Source organism: Lissotriton helveticus, chromosome 1_1 (assembly GCF_964261635.1).
Source record: "Lissotriton helveticus chromosome 1_1, aLisHel1.1, whole genome shotgun sequence".
Lineage (NCBI taxonomy): Eukaryota > Metazoa > Chordata > Amphibia > Caudata > Salamandridae > Lissotriton > Lissotriton helveticus.
The window spans coordinates 1,629,982,851-1,630,004,693 of NC_136057.1; the positions used below are offsets into that span (position 1 = coordinate 1,629,982,851).

General features: G+C 43.1%; 1 protein-coding gene across 2 annotated transcripts in view; it reads left to right on the forward strand.

The window, feature by feature from the left end:
- Positions 1–21,843, forward strand: part of RAPGEF3 (Rap guanine nucleotide exchange factor 3) — a 1,135,646-nt gene that overhangs the window by 137,390 nt on the left and 976,413 nt on the right. The window lies entirely within an intron of this gene.

Consider the following 21,843-nt stretch of genomic DNA (forward strand, 5'->3'; position numbering starts at 1 on the left):
TTAATTCCACCTTGTACCGTAAGGAAACGTCAACTAACAGCATATTACACAGGAGAAGCTTTCACCCTAAGTCTCTTCTAGAAAGCATCCCTTACGGAGAATTTACAAGAATGAAACGAAACTGTTCAAAAGAAAATGACGCACGAGAGAAAACAAAGGAAACATCATTAAGATTGAGATCACAAGGATACAATGAAACTACATTACGTTAAAGCAGACAAAAAATACAAAAGAAAACAAGAACTGAAACTCTGATTACCAAAAAGGAGAAAATGACAACAGATAATGAACAACAGAAACCGCCAAGATGTATCCGAACATATAGCAAAGAAAGTGGATTCATTAAAAAAAATATCCAAATATATTGGCACCTGATAGCCAATGACCCAGACATTGGTTCCCTACTTGAACCACGCCCTATGATAACTTACTGGAAAACTAAATCAATAAAGGATTTATTTGTATGAAGTCACTTTCAACAGGAAACACCAATGAATTGGTTACACCAACAACAACAGGGATTGGTAAAATGTACCATGTGCAAGGCATGTAAAATTGGAGAGAACCGCAAAAAGATACTGGACTTCCAAGGCAAGACAATTGAGATTAAATAAACCATCACCTGCACAAAAAAGTTTGTAATATGTGTCATCCAACATAACTGTGGCATGCAATATATAGGAAGCACAATATGTATGCTCAAAAAACAGAATCCTTGAACATATCTGAGCTGTAAAAAATAAGGACACTTCTTATGCCACAGCAAAACACATGATGGTGTGTCAAAACAGTGACTGGAGAGCAATGCGTTTCTTTGGAATCCACACCATACAAAACCATGAAAGAGGTGGTGACAGGATCAAGAAATTACGCCAAACTGAATCAAGGTACATAATCAGACTAAGAACCAAGATTAACAATGGGATTAACAATGGTGAGGAGCTATTTGTACATCTGAATTGAGACAGCTGAAATCATTGAATCTCCTGAAAGATATAATAAAAAATGATAACATGAAAAACACTGGAAAGGGAACTAATCCCCAGAAATGGAACAGTAATAAAACTATACGACGATTAGACACTGAGGTACAATAGAAAGAGAAAAAAGACTCTGGCAATGTGCTAAACATATTATAAATGCAATTTCATATTTTTGCAATGATAAATTACTGAATGTAAAGTAATGAATCACACCTTAAAACTGACAACTTTGTAGCTATTCATGTACAACACCACCATGCACTATGTTTCCCACAATGCCTCATTAAGGGTATAAATCGTGAAACAAATGAGGGACTCATTAACAGTGACAAAGGCCTTGTTGGGCTGAAACGCATTGGTTGGAGCCAGAGAAAGCTAAATAAAATAACCTTTAAACCTGCAATTTAGTGTGCATCGCATCTTTGGAATTAATAAAAATAAGTAAATATATATATATATATATGTGTATATATATATATTCACTGAAAAAACCATAGGTTATAGACCATATATAGTTAGGAATTAGCATTTACAAAACCTTGAAAATTCACTGAAAAAACCATAGGTTATACACCATATATAGTTAGGGATTAGCATTTAAAAAACCTTATTTTACTCACACAAAACCATTGAAATTCCATATATAGTTAGTTGTACTAACTATATATCACGCACCCGCAATCCACTGCTGATGATGTCACATATTACATCATTCATGACATGGTCAGTGACATCACTGATGACATCACTGATGACATCTCAAATGACATCACTGATGACATCACTGATGACATCTCATTTGACATCAATGACCACATCACTGATGATATCATTCATGTGACAATACAATGCATCTCCTCACATTTTAATATAACCTCTGTTTCACCCAGTGTTAAAAAGAGAGTATAATTTTTGAAACCATTGACACACCAATACTAGTTACTACATACGCACTCACTGATTGCTACGTCTACACACACCTTCACTCATTCACCCATACAATCATTCATACATACAATCACTCATCTTTACAACACTATCATATGCACTCATACACCTATACAGACACTCACAGTCTGCCACTCATCCATGGAGTTACTCACACACCTAGTCAGTCCTGTAAAGAATCAATGACACTTCCATTTTCTTGTCTATACAGTTAAACATAGAGCACCTTACATTTTCAAACATATACTAACACATACTTACCTTCTTATACAATCATTGATACAAGTACAGATTGATCTGCACAGAGTCACACACCTCCCAGCTAGCCACACACACACTCAGTCTCCCATACAAATACTTGGGCAATCAATCAATAACCCATATAGTTACTCATATAGCTACTGATCAACACATGCAGCAGTTTACAGAACAACAGACATAATGATGCACAAATTAAGACAGTTTAGTCACTAACCCATGCAGTCAGTGAGACACATTTAATCACTCACTCATACAGTCAGTCATGCACCTACTAAATCCTTCGTCCAGACACTTACACATCCACTCATTCTTCAATATGTAAGACATATTTAAACTTTATAGAAACAAAAAATCACTGGATGTTGTTATCAGTGATGTCATCAGTGATGTCATTTGAGATGTCATCAGTGATGTCATCAGTGATGTCACTGACCATGTCATGAATGATGTAATATGTGACATCATCAGCAGTGGATTGCGGGTGCGTGATATATAGTTAGTACAACTAACTATATATGGAATTTCAATGGTTTTGTGTGAGTAAAATAAGGTTTTTTAAATGCTAATCCCTAACTATATATGGTGTATAACCTATGGTTTTTTCAGTGAATTTTCAAGGTTTTGTAAATGCTAATTCCTAACTATATATGGTCTATAACCTATGGTTTTTTCAGTGAATTTCATTGGTTTTTTAAAAGCTAATATCTATACCTGTAAAATGTATTCTTCTTTAAATCCAAAAATATATTTTATATGTTTATTAATAACTTTTTTTTTTTATATATTTTTTTCTTCGTTCCCGCTTCGCGAATCGGGAAGCTTCCCGTTAGCTGACCTTGATGCCGCGAAATAGACCGCGAGCATATAAACGTTTCTTTACCGCAACTGCCGCGTTAGAAAACAACATCATCACGCCTCCCGTCCGCATGACGTTTCGCGTTGTCGTGTGATACGTCATATGACGTGCTACGTTAGCGAACTGGTACGCTTACCGAGTCGCAAAGCACAGGTTTCTGGAAGCAAACCGGGAGGCCCTGCAAAGCGCGTAACGTAAACACAGCAGGTCATGTGACTTGGTAATAACACTTTTCATTGGTTCATTTCACTTTTGGTTTCCTAATGATGTAAGAAGCTTCCCGTTAGCTCAATTTGATGCCGCGACCCGGTCCGCGAACCGGTAAACGTTCCGTTAGCGCAACTGCCACGTTAGAAATCATTATCGTGACGCGTCGCGGAAGCGTGACGTATCACGTTGTCGTGTAATGCGTCTTATGACGCGCCGCGTTAGCGCACCCGGAAGTGCTCCTGGGCGCGGACCGAGGCGCGAAACGCAGCTCCCCGGAAGCGATCCGCGGCGCGTTGCGTAAGCGCGACGTATCGCGTTACCGCGTAATGCGTCTTATGACGTACCGCGTTAGCGCACCCGGAAGTGCTCCGGGGCGCGGACCAAGGCGCGAAGCGCAGCGACCCGGAAGCTATCCGGGGCGCGTTCCGCAGCGCGTAACATAAGCGTGAGAGGTCATGTGACTTGTTAATAACACTTTTCATTGGTTCATTTCACTTTTGGTTTCATAATGTTGTTAGGCTTGGTCATGTGACCTAAAAATAACACTTTTCATTGGTTTAGAACTATTTTTTTTTCTCAAATGATGAAAACCCCTCCTTCTTTTTACCTCATTCTTACTTTCTATTTCCAGAGAGCAAGACCTATTTTTCACAATGGCTTCTGTAATAGCTGCAGCTGGTGCTTCTCAGCAACCACCACCACCACCACCACCAAAAGGACCACCACCAACACTGGACTTTGGTGGAGAGGAAGATAATGAGGACGAAGAGGAGGAGGAGGAGGAAGAGCAAGTAAGGCAGTTCCTGCCAGAAACACCAAGGCAGAGCCATATTAAAGACCACTACATATGGCAATTCTTTAAAATTCCACCTGGACAAAAGAAGGTCAATGCACCCCAGGTGTCTTGTTTGATTTGCAAAAATATACTTTCTCGTGGCAACCCCAACAAGAAATACAGCTTTGGCAATCATACAATGATTCGCCACATGGAGCGATGGCATCCTAATAATCTTTCCCAAGCACAAGTAAGGGATCTTGCTGCCAACCCCCCAGATGTCATCCCCAGCACCAACAGGGGTCAAAGCTCATTCGCCGGACCAGAAGGCCGAGAAATAATCCCCAATATTCAAGCTCCTTTTGCACACTACAAAATAGTTTGTATATATTGTGGAGGAACTATTGCTTATGGAGAGAAGAGTATTACTTTGATTAACCGAGCTGGAGAAAATCATAAATGCTACAAGATGAGAAAACAATGAATCCTTTTTATTTTTTTTTTGCTCCTGTTGAGACATGTTCTAACCCTGCTTTTTTGTTATTTCCCCCTTACAAAACACAAAAAAAACACAAAATAGTTTTCAAAAATCCAAAAAAAAATCAAAAAATTGTTCAGAAAATTCATTAAAAAAAAGAAAAAAAAGAAAAAGAATAAAAAAACAGTTCTTTTCAGAACTACCTTCCATTTATAACAAAATTGCCAAAATGTTTATACCCTGTCTTTCTTTTCTCCTCATAGTACGCTCCTCCGACCGCTTCCCGGTACGCGTACCGGGCGCTACCCACGCAAAAAAAAACAAAAATTTGTTTTTGTTTTTTTGCCCCGCGGGGCCCTTTTAAAGCCTCCACATTGACGCCGCCTCACGTGCCAACGTATTTTCTCCGCATTTTACACCCTATGCCGCATAACAGGTCATGTGACTTGTTTATAAAACTTTTCATTGGTTCATTTTACTTTTGGTTTCCTAATGATGGAAGGCATGATCATGTGACCTAAAAACAACACTTTTCATTGGATGAAAACTTTTTTTTTCCCCCAAACGATGAAAGCCCCACCTTGTTTCTGGATGTTTCAGACTGAAGCTGGCGTCACCATGAGAGCACCACCATCTCGTAGCTCCGTCGTGGTCATTCCGCGAGCAATCATGGCAGCCGCTCCCCACCAGAAGCCTGCAGGAGTCGGGGCCCCCAAAACTTTTGATGAATTCTCAAGGCGGAGGGGACGCTTTCGAGAATGGGGTCCAAGACCTAGCAGACAAGCGTCCGATTTCCAAGGTGTCCCAGGGCCATTTCAGTGGACCAGGCCCAAAAAGGAAACAGCCTGCCGCCATTTTGAGAGTCCTATGACAGCCGCCTATCGCTGCACCGCAAGAGTGGGCGCAACTCAGCTGAATGGCGGATTTTGACACAGTGGACCAAAAGCGGACGGAATGGCAACTGAAACGGTAAAGGGGCGCCCCACTACAACAGACGAGACTCCACCTGGAGAGGCCCGTTCACGCCGCCTCCCCCGGGGCGCTCCACGCCGTTATTCGGAGCAGCATTGTAGGATACCAAAACCAGTGCGGCAACTTACTGGACATCACCTTGGTGCCATCGTTCTGCTGCCTTGGAACTATTCGCACAACAGTTTGCTACTGATGACCCACCCCCCGCGACGCCCCACGCCGTTATTTGCTGGGTGGCAACTTACTAGACATCACTTTTGTGTCATCTAGATTTCGGCGCGTTCTGCTGCCTTGGAACTATTCGCACAACAGTTTGCTACTGATCACCCACCCCCCGCGACGCCCCACGCCGGAAATCTGGACGTTGTGCTGCGTTGGGACTATTCGCACAGCCGACCGCTACTTCGTTGTTTTTCTCTAAAAATGTTTATATGTTATTACTATTTTTGTTTTCTTGTATATATTTATAAATTATTAAAGTTTTATAATCTTACTACTTTGTCGGAGTGCTATATATTTTTAATGTGACACATAATTGTAAAAACTTTGATGTACAAAGAGTCATCCCTGGAATCTTCCGCTTCACGCTCGGTCCCCTCCCCAATCACAATACAGAATGGTTTTCAGATAATAGCAACGCTTCTGCTGTGACGGATCTCATCGAGTGTGGGCCTTGATCTACTATAACTCCTTTGAAGACGGGTGATTCTTTACAGCTGTGGCCATAAACTACATCTGCAGGGCTAGCTGATAGCCTAGGACCGGCCTGGACAATCGGACACAGAGGAAAAGGAGTGTCAGAGGGTGCGGTAGTGAATAGGGCGAAAGGGAGGTGTCGGGCGGGCACAGGGTGTGATTCTCAGGGAAGAACAGCGCAGATGGGGGGAGGTTTATTACCCATGCATAAAACAGAGAGCGGGGGTGACCACTGCCTGGGGGAGATGCTTGCGAGGGTGGGGAGCCATGCTAAGGATCGACAGCGTTCACAGAGTGGATCTGGTCAAGGCATCTAAAATGGCTGCCGTGCACGACAAAAGTGTGGCATTTGAAAAAAGACAAGATGGCGCACACAATGTTTTTCAACAATTCCTGATTTCCTTCGAATCGAACGTTAACAGACGTTGGGGCATATTACCAAAGTTAAGCGATATTTATCCCTAACGATGCATTGCAAAGATTTTTTTACCGTCAGAAATTATCGCAGATAAACCTTGCTATTATCAAGGTTTATCGCAAATACGATAAAAAACGAGCGCAATGCATTAATGTCGCTGAAAACTCCGCGATATTCATGCATTACCGAGCTAATGCTCTTAGCCATGTTATCCACCTCCCATTGGATAACATGGCTAAGAACTGCTCAGGGCAGCTGTTACTTTTTGGAGATATTCGCGCTTATCTCGAATATTTCCAAAAGTTGATAATAGGAGATAGCGATGTTAGCGACTGTTTCCAGTCGCTAACATCTTGGCATGCCCACTTTGCATGTCATTAGTGATAAATATCACTCACATGCAAAGTGGGACCCAAGATGGTCGCTATCTCCTACTAGCCGTCGCTAACTGGTGTTAGCAACAGCTAGGTAATACACATATAATTTTATCTCCGCGAAGCGGAGCGCTGTTACAGATATATATCTTGTTTTTGAACGTTAATTTCTCAAAATGCACTGAAGCACATATATTGAGACATAGCAAAGGCACATCGGGCTACCAGTCCCTAATATTTTACCAAGTTTCGTGCAAATCCATTCAGCCGTTCGATTATTATTATTATTATTTTTTTTTGCCCCGCGGGGCCCTTTTAAAACCTCCACATCAAACCTAGGGGGTCAGCGAGGATCTACTATGCCCCCTTATGGTCATCAGCCGTTCGATTATTATTATTATTTTTTTTTTTGCCCCGCGGGGCCCTTTTAAAACCTCCACATCAAACCTAGGGGGTCAGCGAGGATCTACTATGCCCCCTTATGGTCATTTGCCCCTTCGCTTTGGCCTCCTCTTGTCTCTCGATCCTACCGAGAGACAAGATGGCGGCCGCTACGTACTGTTTGGAATGTTTACAGACACCGGAGAGCCAATCAGCTTCGCTTCGCAAAGCTCCGTAACGCGAAAAGTACGCGAAGCGGTGCGCTGTTACAGATATATATCTTTTTTTGAACGTTAATTTCTCAAAATCCACTGAAGCACATATATTGAGACCTAGCAAAGGCACATCGGGCTACCAGTCCCTACAATTTTGCCAAGTTTCGTGCAAATCCATTCAGCCGTTCGATTATTATTATTATTATTTTTTTTTGCCCCGCGGGGCCCTTTTAAAACCTCCACATCAAACCTAGGGGGTCAGCGAGGATCTACTATGCCCCCTTATAGTTATTTCCCCCTTTGTTTTGACCTCCTCTTGTCTCTCGATCCTACCGAGAGACAAGATGGCGGCCGCTACGGACTGTTTGGAATGTTGACAGACGCCGGAGAACCAATCAGCTTCGCTTCACAAAGCTCCGTTGCGCGAAAAGTCCGCGAACCAGAGCGCTAACCGGTCCGCTGTTACAGATATATATCTTTTTTTAAACGTTAATTTCTCAAAATCCACTGGAGCACATATATTGAGACCTACAAAAGGCACATCGGGCTACCAGTCCCTACAATTTTGCCAAGTTTCGTGCAAATCCATTCAGCCGTTCGGGCTAAAAGTGAGGCCAACCGCCCTATGGAAAACTCAATGTTAAAAACACGTTTTGGGACCCCCCTTTTTTCTCGGCCCCCACTGGACGAACCCCCCCCAAATTTTCAAGGGCTGCTCAGAAACAAAATGTGCCATTTTCCTGAAAATTTCAGCCGATTCCGTCCACAAACGCCAAAGTTATTAGACATAGAATTTTCAAAAAACCCATAGAGAAAAAATCCTAACTATATATACCTACTGGCGACCGCCAGTAGGTAATGTGTATATATATTTATATATCAAACTCACAAAAGCTTGCCTGGAATGAGGGAGCCACAAACAGGAAAATTCGATTTTGCCTTTTTAATGATGATGCAAACAGCGCAGGAACAGCTTGCTGCCTCACAAGAATAATGTCCAGCCCTGACGCGTTTCGTGCTCTCTGACGCACTTCTTCAAAGGGTTGAGGACTTACGTGAATGAAACCAGTCTTTTAATGCCTGCATTAGTCTCTGATAATCCCCGCCTCAGTGGGCGTGGCCATAACTATGGCCTGATGGTTCTTGTAGTGCAGGAGTTTTTGCGTGTCTCATCCATAGTGCCAAAATAGAAATGAAATCCCCAGTGGGTTGTGGGGTCAGTGTCACAGTTCAAACACCCCATTAATCACATCACCGGCTTTTCCCTGTTCCTCTCACTGACTCATCGCTTGATGCTTCAGCTCGGACTGCAGACTGCAGCTGTGTTCACCTCGTGGCTCAGACAACAAGCCACATTTAATCAAACTCACAAAAGCTTGCCTGGAATGAGGGAGCCACAAACAGGAAAATTCGATTTTGCCTTTTTAATGATGATGCAAACAGCGCAGGAACAGCTTGCTGCCTCACAAGAATAATGTCCAGCCCTGACGCGTTTCGTGCTCTCTGACGCACTTCTTCAAAGGGTTGAGGACTTACGTGAATGAAACCAGTCTTTTAATGCCTGCATTAGTCTCTGATAATCCCCGCCTCAGTGGGCGTGGCCATAACTATGGCCTGATGGTTCTTGTAGTGCAGGAGTTTTTGCGTGTCTCATCCATAGTGCCAAAATAGAAATGAAATCCCCAGTGGGTTGTGGGGTCAGTGTCACAGTTCAAACACCCCATTAATCACATCACCGGCTTTTCCCTGTTCCTCTCACTGACTCATCGCTTGATGCTTCAGCTCGGACTGCAGACTGCAGCTGTGTTCACCTCGTGGCTCAGACAACAAGCCACATTTAATCAAACTCACAAAAGCTTGCCTGGAATGAGGGAGCCACAAACAGGAAAATTCGATTTTGCCTTTTTAATGATGATGCAAACAGCGCAGGAACAGCTTGCTGCCTCACAAGAATAATGTCCAGCCCTGACACGTTTCGTGCTCTCTGACGCACTTCTTCAAAGGGTTGAGGACTTACGTGAATGAAACCAGTCTTTTAATCCCTGCATTAGTCTCTGATAATCCCCGCCTCAGTGGGCGTGGCCATAACTATGGCCTGATGGTTCTTGTAGTGCAGGAGTTTTTGCGTGTCTCATCCATAGTGCCAAAATAGAAATGAAATCCCCAGTGGGTTGTGGGGTCAGTGTCACAGTTCAAACACCCCATTAATCACATCACCGGCTTTTCCCTGTTCCTCTCACTGACTCATCGCTTGATGCTTCAGCTCGGACTGCAGACTGCAGCTGTGTTCACCTCGTGGCTCAGACAACAAGCCACATTTAATCAAACTCACAAAAGCTTGCCTGGAATGAGGGAGCCACAAACAGGAAAATTCGATTTTGCCTTTTTAATGATGATGCAAACAGCGCAGGAACAGCTTGCTGCCTCACAAGAATAATGTCCAGCCCTGACGCGTTTCGTGCTCTCTGACGCACTTCTTCAAAGGGTTGAGGACTTACGTGAATGAAACCAGTCTTTTAATGCCTGCATTAGTCTCTGATAATCCCCGCCTCAGTGGGCGTGGCCATAACTATGGCCTGATGGTTCTTGTAGTGCAGGAGTTTTTGCGTGTCTCATCCATAGTGCCAAAATAGAAATGAAATCCCCAGTGGGTTGTGGGGTCAGTGTCACAGTTCAAACACCCCATTAATCACATCACCGGCTTTTCCCTGTTCCTCTCACTGACTCATCGCTTGATGCTTCAGCTCGGACTGCAGACTGCAGCTGTGTTCACCTCGTGGCTCAGACAACAAGCCACATTTAATCAAACTCACAAAAGCTTGCCTGGAATGAGGGAGCCACAAACAGGAAAATTCGATTTTGCCTTTTTAATGATGATGCAAACAGCGCAGGAACAGCTTGCTGCCTCACAAGAATAATGTCCAGCCCTGACGCGTTTCGTGCTCTCTGACGCACTTCTTCAAAGGGTTGAGGACTTACGTGAATGAAACCAGTCTTTTAATGCCTGCATTAGTCTCTGATAATCCCCGCCTCAGTGGGCGTGGCCATAACTATGGCCTGATGGTTCTTGTAGTGCAGGAGTTTTTGCGTGTCTCATCCATAGTGCCAAAATAGAAATGAAATCCCCAGTGGGTTGTGGGGTCAGTGTCACAGTTCAAACACCCCATTAATCACATCACCGGCTTTTCCCTGTTCCTCTCACTGACTCATCGCTTGATGCTTCAGCTCGGACTGCAGACTGCAGCTGTGTTCACCTCGTGGCTCTGACCCCACAACCCACTGGGGATTTCATTTCTATTTTTGCACTATGGATGAGACACGCAAAAACTCCTGCACTACAAGAACCATCAGGCCATAGTCATGGCCACGCCCACTGAGGCGGGGATTATCAGAGACTAATGCAGGCATTAAAAGACTGGTTTCATTCACGTAAGTCCTCAACCCTTTGAAGAAGTGCGTCAGAGAGCACGAAACGCGTCAGGGCTGGACATTATTCTTGTGAGGCAGCAAGCTGTTCCTGCGCTGTTTGCATCATCATTAAAAAGGCAAAATCGAATTTTCCTGTTTGTGGCTCCCTCATTCCAGGCAAGCTTTTGTGAGTTTGATTAAAGGTGGCTTGTTGTCTGAGCCACGAGGTGAACACAGCTGCAGTCTGCAGTCCGAGCTGAAGCATCAAGCGATGAGTCAGTGAGAGGAGCAGGGAAAAGCCGGTGATGTGATTAATGGGGTGTTTGAACTGTGACACTGACCCCACAACCCACTGGGGATTTCATTTCTATTTTTGCACTATGGATGAGACACGCAAAAACTCCTGCACTACAAGAACCATCAGGCCATAGTTATGGCCACGCCCACTGAGGCGGGGATTATCAGAGACTAATGCAGGCATTAAAAGACTGGTTTCATTCACGTAAGTCCTCAACCCTTTGAAGAAGTGCGTCAGAGAGCACGAAACGCGTCAGGGCTGGACATTATTCTTGTGAGGCAGCAAGCTGTTCCTGCGCTGTTTGCATCATCATTAAAAAGGCAAAATCGAATTTTCCTGTTTGTGGCTCCCTCATTCCAGGCAAGCTTTTGTGAGTTTGATTAAAGGTGGCTTGTTGTCTGAGCCACGAGGTGAACACAGCTGCAGTCTGCAGTCCGAGCTGAAGCATCAAGCGATGAGTCAGTGAGAGGAGCAGGGAAAAGCCGGTGATGTGATTAATGGGGTGTTTGAACTGTGACACTGACCCCACAACCCACTGGGGATTTCATTTCTATTTTTGCACTATGGATGAGACACGCAAAAACTCCTGCACTACAAGAACCATCAGGCCATAGTTATGGCCACGCCCACTGAGGCGGGGATTATCAGAGACTAATGCAGGCATTAAAAGACTGGTTTCATTCACGTAAGTCCTCAACCCTTTGAAGAAGTGCGTCAGAGAGCACGAAACGCGTCAGGGCTGGACATTATTCTTGTGAGGCAGCAAGCTGTTCCTGCGCTGTTTGCATCATCATTAAAAAGGCAAAATCGAATTTTCCTGTTTGTGGCTCCCTCATTCCAGGCAAGCTTTTGTGAGTTTGATTAAAGGTGGCTTGTTGTCTGAGCCACGAGGTGAACACAGCTGCAGTCTGCAGTCCGAGCTGAAGCATCAAGCGATGAGTCAGTGAGAGGAGCAGGGAAAAGCCGGTGATGTGATTAATGGGGTGTTTGAACTGTGACACTGACCCCACAACCCACTGGGGATTTCATTTCTATTTTTGCACTATGGATGAGACACGCAAAAACTCCTGCACTACAAGAACCATCAGGCCATAGTTATGGCCACGCCCACTGAGGCGGGGATTATCAGAGACTAATGCAGGCATTAAAAGACTGGTTTCATTCACGTAAGTCCTCAACCCTTTGAAGAAGTGCGTCAGAGAGCACGAAACGCGTCAGGGCTGGACATTATTCTTGTGAGGCAGCAAGCTGTTCCTGCGCTGTTTGCATCATCATTAAAAAGGCAAAATCGAATTTTCCTGTTTGTGGCTCCCTCATTCCAGGCAAGCTTTTGTGAGTTTGATATATTTATATATATATATATATATATATATATATATATATAAGTTACGAAAGCCCTATATCAACGTGAGATTATCCGACGATCTGGGATCAGATTGGATCAAGGTAATCTCATTTTAAGCTGAACAATATCCCGCCCTGTGTAGGGCAAACAGTGACAGCCACAGCGCAGAGCGAAGCGGATAAACGGTGCACGCAAACGTATACCGGCTGGTAGTTTGTGTCAGTGAACATGGCAGAAATAAGAAACAATAGGAGGTTGGAAGCAGCATCGAAACTTTTTTCACCAATTGAGTCCAGTGTTGGGGAAGAAACCAGACCACCTGGCAAAAAAACTGATGAACTGAGATCTATATGGGATACATTATGGAAAAACCTAAAACGTGAGCAATCGCGCTGGTGGGAGGCGGCTGCCCTCGCCAAGTACCTGGAATGTAACAGGATACCACGTGGGTTAAGAATTTTTGTTATACCGACGTTCCAGAATCCTGACCCTGAATTAATTAGCGAATGGATGGACAACAACCATGCATGTTCTCTCAACATGCTGAAAATGCTTATTAAGAACGCTGAAAAGGAGTGTGCTAAACTAAATACAGAAAATGAGGCATTGATTATGAAGCTAAAGGCCAAATATACAGAGAGTGAGTTTACCACGGAAATGGATAAAATGAACAAACGCCTTGACAAATTAGAGGAGGAAATAAAAGAGAAAAAACAGCGGAAATTTCACCGCGATGAAATTGACTATAGCAAGGGACAGATCTTAACTTTTGCAAAGCGGTATGACGTGATCAGGGATGCCGCAAAGAAAACTAAAGTACAGGCGACACCCGGGAAAAAGAAAAATATATCTAATCAAACAGAAACAATTCCAGGAGAATTGGTGACCTTGGAGGATGAGACTGATTCTGTGGAGAGTGATATTTCCGAGCCACTGGAAACTGTGCCAGTAAAATATTTAATTTTAAAGGAGGTAGCCCTAATTACACAGGGACGCCAGATAGGCACCCCATCAAGAGGGCGTGGAAAAGGCGGCAGAGGCGGACGCGGAAGAGGCAACAGATCCTTCGAGGCATTAAAAAGTCCAGTGGGTGTCGTAACAAGAGGCAAGGCAGCGAAGAAGTAAACACCATGACAGTGGTAAACCTTTCTAATCGTATTTTAACTTCTGCACAACTTGAAGTACTATCTAGAGGGCTTTCATTCTGTCCTACTTCTAACTTTAATTTTGTTAATGCCCGTATTGATTTATTTTGCTTCACGCGCAAACTTAAGTTAAAGAAGTGGTTTGCGACGAAACCTCGACTGAGAAAGGATATAACGGTTGATAAACCTAGTGCACTCAGTGTCAATGATGCTGAACTTTCAAAATCTGTACATTTGTTAGCAGGCTGTGACAATGTCAGTGATGACGCTTTATTTAACCTAATTGACACTGAGAACTCAGTCGACATGTGTAGCAATAGTGGGTTCAGACCCAAATCGGTCTTTGTACCACAAATTATCAACAGCTATATCGATAGCTTTGAACAAGGCATGATACAAGAAATGAGACGAATGGACAGAATGAAACCTAGATTGAATTGGAATTTGACCAAAAATCAGTTTCTTGCCTTAAAGGAGATGGAGAATTGGACTGATGTGGTCATTAAGAATAGTGCCAAGGGTGCAAATGTTGTGGTCTGGCCTCTGGATATGTATCTTAAAGAAGGATTAACACAATTGTCTGATATAAATAGCTATGCAATTGCTAACAGAGATGAATATAATGTATCCAAAAGTGCATATGGGGATAAATTGTGCGATTGGAAAGCAAGGGGGTTGATAGAAGATGATGAGTACAACTACCTCTACGTTAAATATCCAAAAATACCGGCACTTTATTTACTCCCAAAGTTACATATGTTTCTTCTGTGGGCAGCCTCTATGAAAATACTAGTAGGTATATAGACCACTTTCTGCAACCTTATGTCACTAGTCTGCCCTCATTTGTGAGGGACTCATCCGACTTTTTACGAATTCTTGATGACGTCACGTGGAGTCCTGAGTACTGGCTGGTAAGTTTCGATGTAACCAGCCTGTACACAAGCATTCCCCAGGAACTAGGTGTTGAGGCATGTAAATTCTACCTAAAAGAGAGGTCGATCTCTCTCCTATCACATACTCACATGCTTCTGGACATGATGCGGGAATGCTTGTCTAATAATTACTTCATTTTCAACAAATCATTGTTCAAACAAACCCGGGGGGTGGCGATGGGTACTTGCTTTGCCCCCAGCCTAGCATGTTTATATCTAGGCTGGTGGGAGGAGCTAGTGGTGCGTAAGATCTCCCACTTTGGTACCCACGTCATCCTCTGGAAAAGATATATTGACGACATTTTCTGTATCTGGAGTGGCACTCTTGACCAGATACATGAATTTGAATCTATTTTGAATGACAATGCCCTCAACTTAAAGTTCACCAGTGTAATTAGTAAACAACAGCTGGAATTTCTTGATATAAGGCTAGAAGTCGAGAAGGGAATTTTAGGTAGTGTCCTTTTTCGGAAACCTACATCAGGTAACAGCCTGCTCCATGCAGGGAGCAGCCACCCTACTAGCCTTATACACAGTATACCTGTTGGAGAACTGATTAGGGCTAAGAGAAATTGCAGCTCGGATGAAGGCTTTTTTACAGAGAGCAAGAGAATGGCCAAACGATTCTCTGAAAGAGGATATAGTCAGAAGGTAATCCAGCAGGCGCTCTCAAGAGTCAATGCTATGGATAGAAATGAGCTGTTAATTCCTAGACAACACAGCAGTGAGGAAAAGGTACGGTTTATAACTACCTACAATAGTCAATCATGGAGATTGCGTAAATGTTTACTTAAATATTGGGATACCCTCAAGCTTGACAAAGATATAAAGGAAGCTATTCATGACATTCCCTCTCTGACATACAGAAAAGCGAAATCCCTCAAGGATACATTAAGCAGCACACTGATAAAGGATAATCAGAAGATTAACACTATTCAGGGATTTTTTCCTTGCCGCAGGTGTAAGGCCTGTAAATATAGTAACAACTGCAAATCCATTGTCTGTTGATCGTTGTGCACATAAGATTACCAAACATCTGAGTTGCACACGAGAGTACGTCATTTATGCATTGGAATGTCCCTGTAAAAAGTTCTATATAGGGTGCACCACTAAACAAGCAAAACTCAGAATTTTAGAACACCAGAGGGCTATCAGGAATGTGAACCAACAATATCCTGTAGCCAGGCACTTTGCCGATAAACACAACAAAAATCCGAATTTGAGGAAATGTTGTGTTCTGGACAGTGTTGAGACCAATGAAAGGGGAGGGAACAGATGGCTGGAACTGAGGAAATTAGAGTCAAAGTATATTATAATGTACAATACCATGCAGCCTGTAGGACACAATTTGGGGGAAGAGTTAGCCATTCACCTCCAGGCTTAAGTATCAGTTTTATAAATGTGTTGGTGTACGAATATGATGCTGCTGCTTGGTTAACTGGAATTCAAGAATTTTAACTGTTTTTAATAGTACACGGATCTTTAAAATAAGATGTGTTATATACAGCTGTGTTTTCTTTTTCCTTTCAGGAACATGAAGTCCTTATTGATTGTGCCCACTTGGGCTGAATTTGTGAAGTCATTCCATGGGCTAAACAGAATATACGATATATGTCCACTGGGGCGGAATTGTTAGTCATAAACTTTTTTGCAATGGTATGCATTCAATACGATTGTGGCAGAAGCATGATAATTGGTTACCTATTACGATAATAGGAATTTTCATCAGGCTATTTAGCTTGAAAATGATTTATATGCATTGACTAATTTGTTTGGGAATTAATTCGTAATTATAATCTAAAATTGCCAGATTAAGGGTGACATCCATTTACTATTGATTTTGTTTCTGTATATTATCATTTTTCACATGATTTGGTTATCAGACAACACAGCATGTAACTCGAAGAAATTTTCTATGTCTATGATCACGTGGTACATTTGACAATGAAGTATGTTTCTTTAAATGAATGATGGTGCCGGTAAGCTCCACCCGTGAGCAAGAGATCGGCTGATCTCGAAACGCGTTGGGTGTGTTGTTTTGTTCTGCTGAATAAACACTGATGAAGCACCGTTTACAATTGGGCTCCGATTCTGGGTTTTCCGCGAAGGAATTCAAGCCAGGAGTGTGTGTAATATATATATATATATATATATATATATATATATATATATATATATATATTGCCACCAAAGTTTAGCTGGTCCCAAGCCACAAATCCGGCGGGCTCACGGCTGGGGTTCCTTTGTTTTTGACTCATCGTGGATGTGAGGAGTTTCAACATTGGTAACAGTGTGTGGAATATATATATAATATATATATATATATATATATATATATATATATATATATATATAATACTTTATTGTTTGGTTAATAAAAACCTTTACAATCTAAAACTGCGGGTGAGTTTCTTAAAAACAATAGTTTAAGCTGAATAAATTTCATACATGATACAACAGGAACATTATATCACATTGGTCGGCTGCATATGAATAGCAGCTTATTATTCTTCAGTTCAAGCAGCACAACCTAGATTAAAGTGTAAATGCATTTGGAAGTCATGTTTTAACATGCATAATGTAACAGATCGAGTGCAACAGGTGAAATTACATAAAATGTTCAATCATTTTAAGTAAATTGTTTGCTGTGTTTTTTGGGTTACCTGAGGTTTGCTGAAAAAAGCGGTAAGTATTTTAATGTCCATTTGCACCCAATATGTATATATCAAATATCTTGATGACATTTTAATGAAGAGCATGCCGCCTAAAAAATGTGTATAAAAAAGCTCACACTCTAATAATGTTATCACATATGAATGGGACCATCTAATTTGGACTTGACCTCTCTTTTTTGTGATAGAAAATCATGAATTAAATGAATTTTACAAAGAACATTTCTTGGAATGTTTATTTCCTTCATATTTGAAACATTAGTTTGCACATTTTGAATATATTTTAGAATTTGATGCCTCTGCTTATTATGTAATATGGAAATTCAGTCACCACCTCATTCTTGGTGATTGAAGTTTGTTCTTTTGAAAACAATGTGTCTGTCTGTTCATGAAACCATTGTCTGATCCTGTTTTAGTGATAACTATGACTTCCTGATGAATCAATTGCATGCTTGGTGTGCTTTACAGAAACACATTATTTTTGAAGTCTTCTGTGTACTTTACAGAAATGCATTCTTTTTGAAGTCTAATAACAAAAATGGAGATATGTATTGGACAAGTTCTCACTTGGGTGTTATGAAGATCACATTCTAGCTTTCTTTGTACCCAAACAGTAATCAGGGACCATTTATGTTAACGGTACTTTAAATAGTCTGTCTAGGTGTGGGACTCTATGGTCTCATTGAGGACAATCAGCCTATATGTGTTTACATTCATTTTCTTCTGTTGTTTTGATGTTTTTGAAATGGTGAAATAAATCTTGGCTGTCACCTGTATTTTGTGGTGCGAATGTTTCTTGTGATGCGAGGAAGTAAATAATAGTCACTCAAAAAACCAAAGGTAACAGGGACGTTATAGTTAGGCTCAGATGTCACTCACACAAAAACAGTGAAATTCAGCATTCATAGTTCCTTGAGCTAACTATACCTTACACCCCTGCAATTCACTGTTTATGACTTGATATATTACACATGGTCAGTGACATCACTCATGACATCACTGATAACATCATCAAATAAGTGTAAGTGGTTTTAACAGTTTATGGTTGTTAAACATATACTAAACTACTACAAAAGTTAAATTAGTAAGTGGCTGTATGGGTGGATAAGTGGGTGTGTGAGTAGCTGTGTGGGTTAGTGAGATGTTTTGTGAGTAGCTGTGTTGATGAGTGAGAGGATGTGTCAGTGGTTGTATGGGTGGGTGAGTGGTGGTGTGAGTGGCTCTACGGGTGGGTAAGTGGGTGTGTAGTGACTATGGGTGAGTGAGTGGTTGTCTGAATGACTATGAGTGAGTGACTCCGTGTCTAAGTGGCTGTATGGGTGAGTGAGTGACTGAGCGGGTGTTTGGTTAAGTGAGTTGGTGTGTGAGTGGCTGTATTAGAGAGTTAGTGTCTGTGTGAATGGCTGTATGAGTGAGTGGATGTTTGAGTGCTTCTATGAATGTGCGAATGGGTTTGTAAGTGGTTGTGTGGGTATGTGAATGCTTGTATGGGTGAGTGCATGGCAGTGTTGAGAGGCTCTAAGGGTGAGTGAGTGGATGTGTAAGCAACTGTGTAGTTAGATAAGTTGGCATGTGAATAGCTGTATGAGTGAGTGTTTGGATATCTGAGTGGATGAATGAGTGGCTGTATAGGTAAGTGAATGTTGTTTGAGTGGCTTTATGAGTGAGTGAGTGGGTGGGTGTGTGAGTGCCACAATAGAACTGGAGTAGGTATGTGAGTACTGGCATGGGTCTGTGAATGGATATGAGTGGTTGTGTGGGTGTGTGAGGGATATATGAGAGGTTGTATGGGGGTGTGAATGGGTGTGTGAGTGGTTCTGTGGATGATGTCATCAGAGACATCATCAGTGATGTCACTGACTTTTTCATGAGTGATGTAATATGTGAGGTCATAAGCAGTGTATTGAGGGGGCATACGTTATAATTAGCTCAGGTAACTTGCTGATTTTCACTGGTTTTGTATGAGGAAATCTTAGCCTTACTATAACTTCCCTGTGACCTTTGTTTTTTACAGTGAATTTATAAGGTTTTTTTAATTCTATATCCTAACTATTACATCCCTGTGCCCTATGTTTTTTAAGTAAATTTCTAAAGTTTGTCAAATTCTTTTTCCGAACTATAACGTCCTTGTAACCTTTGGTTTTTAAGTGAATTCCTATGTTTTTTTTAACTAGTAGTCACATTTGCAGAGTGGTGAGGAAGGGGGCAGGGCATCTAACCAGCTCTCAGGGAACCTGCTGTATGGGGCTTACTGGAGGTAACAGGAGGGCTTCTTGGCCCCCAAGGTGCCTCTACATCCAAGAGGACTGCATCTCCCAACCAGCACTGCGCTAGGAGGTGCATTTGCAGAGTGGTGGAGAAAGGAGGCGTGGGCTCTGAAGAACGATCAGTAAACCCACTGTGTGGGACTTTCTGGACGTAACAGGGGGTACTTCAACTCCAAGGACCCTCAGGAGTAAAGTGGACTTCATCCCCCAACCAGTAGTGTGCCAGACGATGCGTTTGCAGAGTGGTGGAGAAGGAGGGCGTGGCCTCTAAAGACCTCTCAGCGATCCCACTATGTGGGACTTACTGGAGGTAACAGAAGGCGTTCCTGGCCCCAAGGACCCTCAGCAGCCTAGGGGAATGTATCCCCCAACCAGTAGTGCACCAGGAGATGATTTAAACAGTGGTGGGGAAAGGGTGTAGGACCTCGGATCACCTCTCAACATTACTCCTGTGTGGGACTTACTGGAGGTAATGTGGGGTAATTGGCCCCCAAGGACCCTCAGCAGCCAAGGGGAGTTCATCCCCCAAACAGTTGTGTGCCAGGAGGCGTGTTGAAGAATGGTAGAGAAAGGGGGCATGGCCTTCGACAACCTCCCACAATCCAGCTGTGTGGGACTTACTGGGAAATAATAGAAAGTGCAGTTGGCCCCCAAAGACCCTCAAGAGCCAAGGGGACTTCATACCCCAACTAGTAATGCACCAGGAGGAGCATTTGCCGAGTGGTGGCGAAAGGAAGCATAGCCTTCGACAACCTCTCAGCAATCCCACTGTGTAGAACATACTGGAGGTAGCAAAAGTGGTTGTTGGCCCCCAAGGACCCTCTGCAGCCAATGGGACCCCATTCCCGGGGCCCATCCCCTATTCTGGGTGTTGTGCTCCCACCCAGGGCACTCACTCCCAACTGTTGGGGACTGCAGGAGAAACCTCAAGGCCCCCACGGTCCGTGGTGGCTCCCTGCCTCCTGGGGGGGAGGGGGGCGCAGCACTGTTTTCACATAGAAGGAAATCTAAACATACAACTCATTCTCTGTGAAAACGATTTTGCTCTACTTCCAGCAAGTGAGAGAAAATATTGCTCCCGCTTGCTGGAAGTGGAGTGTTTGCTATGGTTTGGCGGGAGTGTTAAATCTCCTGCCAATCAAATTAACATGAGAACAAAATTTGGTGCTATATAATTGCAATGGTTTATACAAATTTATTTTTTATTTTTATAAATTAACACATAAAGTTTTCGAATAAAATAATGTCCATATCAGAATGCAAATCTTCAAGAGCCAGTGTCAAATTTGCTCCTGCAGTCAGTAATTACACAAAATTAATAATGATCTATGACATCATATTTATTGAATCAAAATGTGGATTCATTCTTCGAGTCTAAAACTCCATGCAGTGTTACATATCTCAATACATTTTGGGGAGACTCTTCATCAGGGGAAAGCTATCCAAGTATGAAACGACACATATTCAAAATTATGAAGAAATGACGGTCCTCATGCCTGTTGTTACCAAGTTTCCTAGTTGCATTCCCGCCAGCAAAAGCATTGAGTTGATAACACAGGTCCAGTTCCTGCTCCAGTTACATCGACTCTCCTGTGATTGCTTCCTTTTTTGCCAGCCTCAGGGGTAGTTCATCCTTGAGTCACAAACCAAATAAATTGTAATCATCACTGTGTGCATGCACCTCTTGCCTCCTCCTTGTATGCCATCTGCAAGCCATAGAAAACTGTTATGTTGGGCACCCCGGGATATAGCAGGAGCCAGCCCTGGTGTGTGGCAGTCCCCAGGGCCATTTATGGGTCCAGGAGAAGGGCCCCCTACTTTCTAATTTGTAGGGCCTGCCCCGAGGAGGTGGCAGTCCCTGGGGCCGAGTACTGCCCCCTCCCAATTAATCTAAAACAAGATGGCCCCGGGAGGTGGTGGTCCTCTGGGCCCAGGGGGTCCCTGAGGTCCCCCATTACAAATTCATTATGGCTTCAGAGTGGTGGTGGTCCCCGGGGCCAGGGGGTTCCTAGAAGCCCCCATGATTACTTTGGGGCCTGTGCAGGGCCGGACTGAGAACCAAAACCGGCCCTGGCAAAGTGCTCGGCCGGCCCCCTGGGGGTGCGACCGAGCTCTTTGCCGGGGCCAGTTTTCGGCCGATTTTGTTACAGGGCCCTGTAACAAAAACGGCCCCCAGGGCCCAAAACCGGCCCCCAGGGCCCAAAACCGG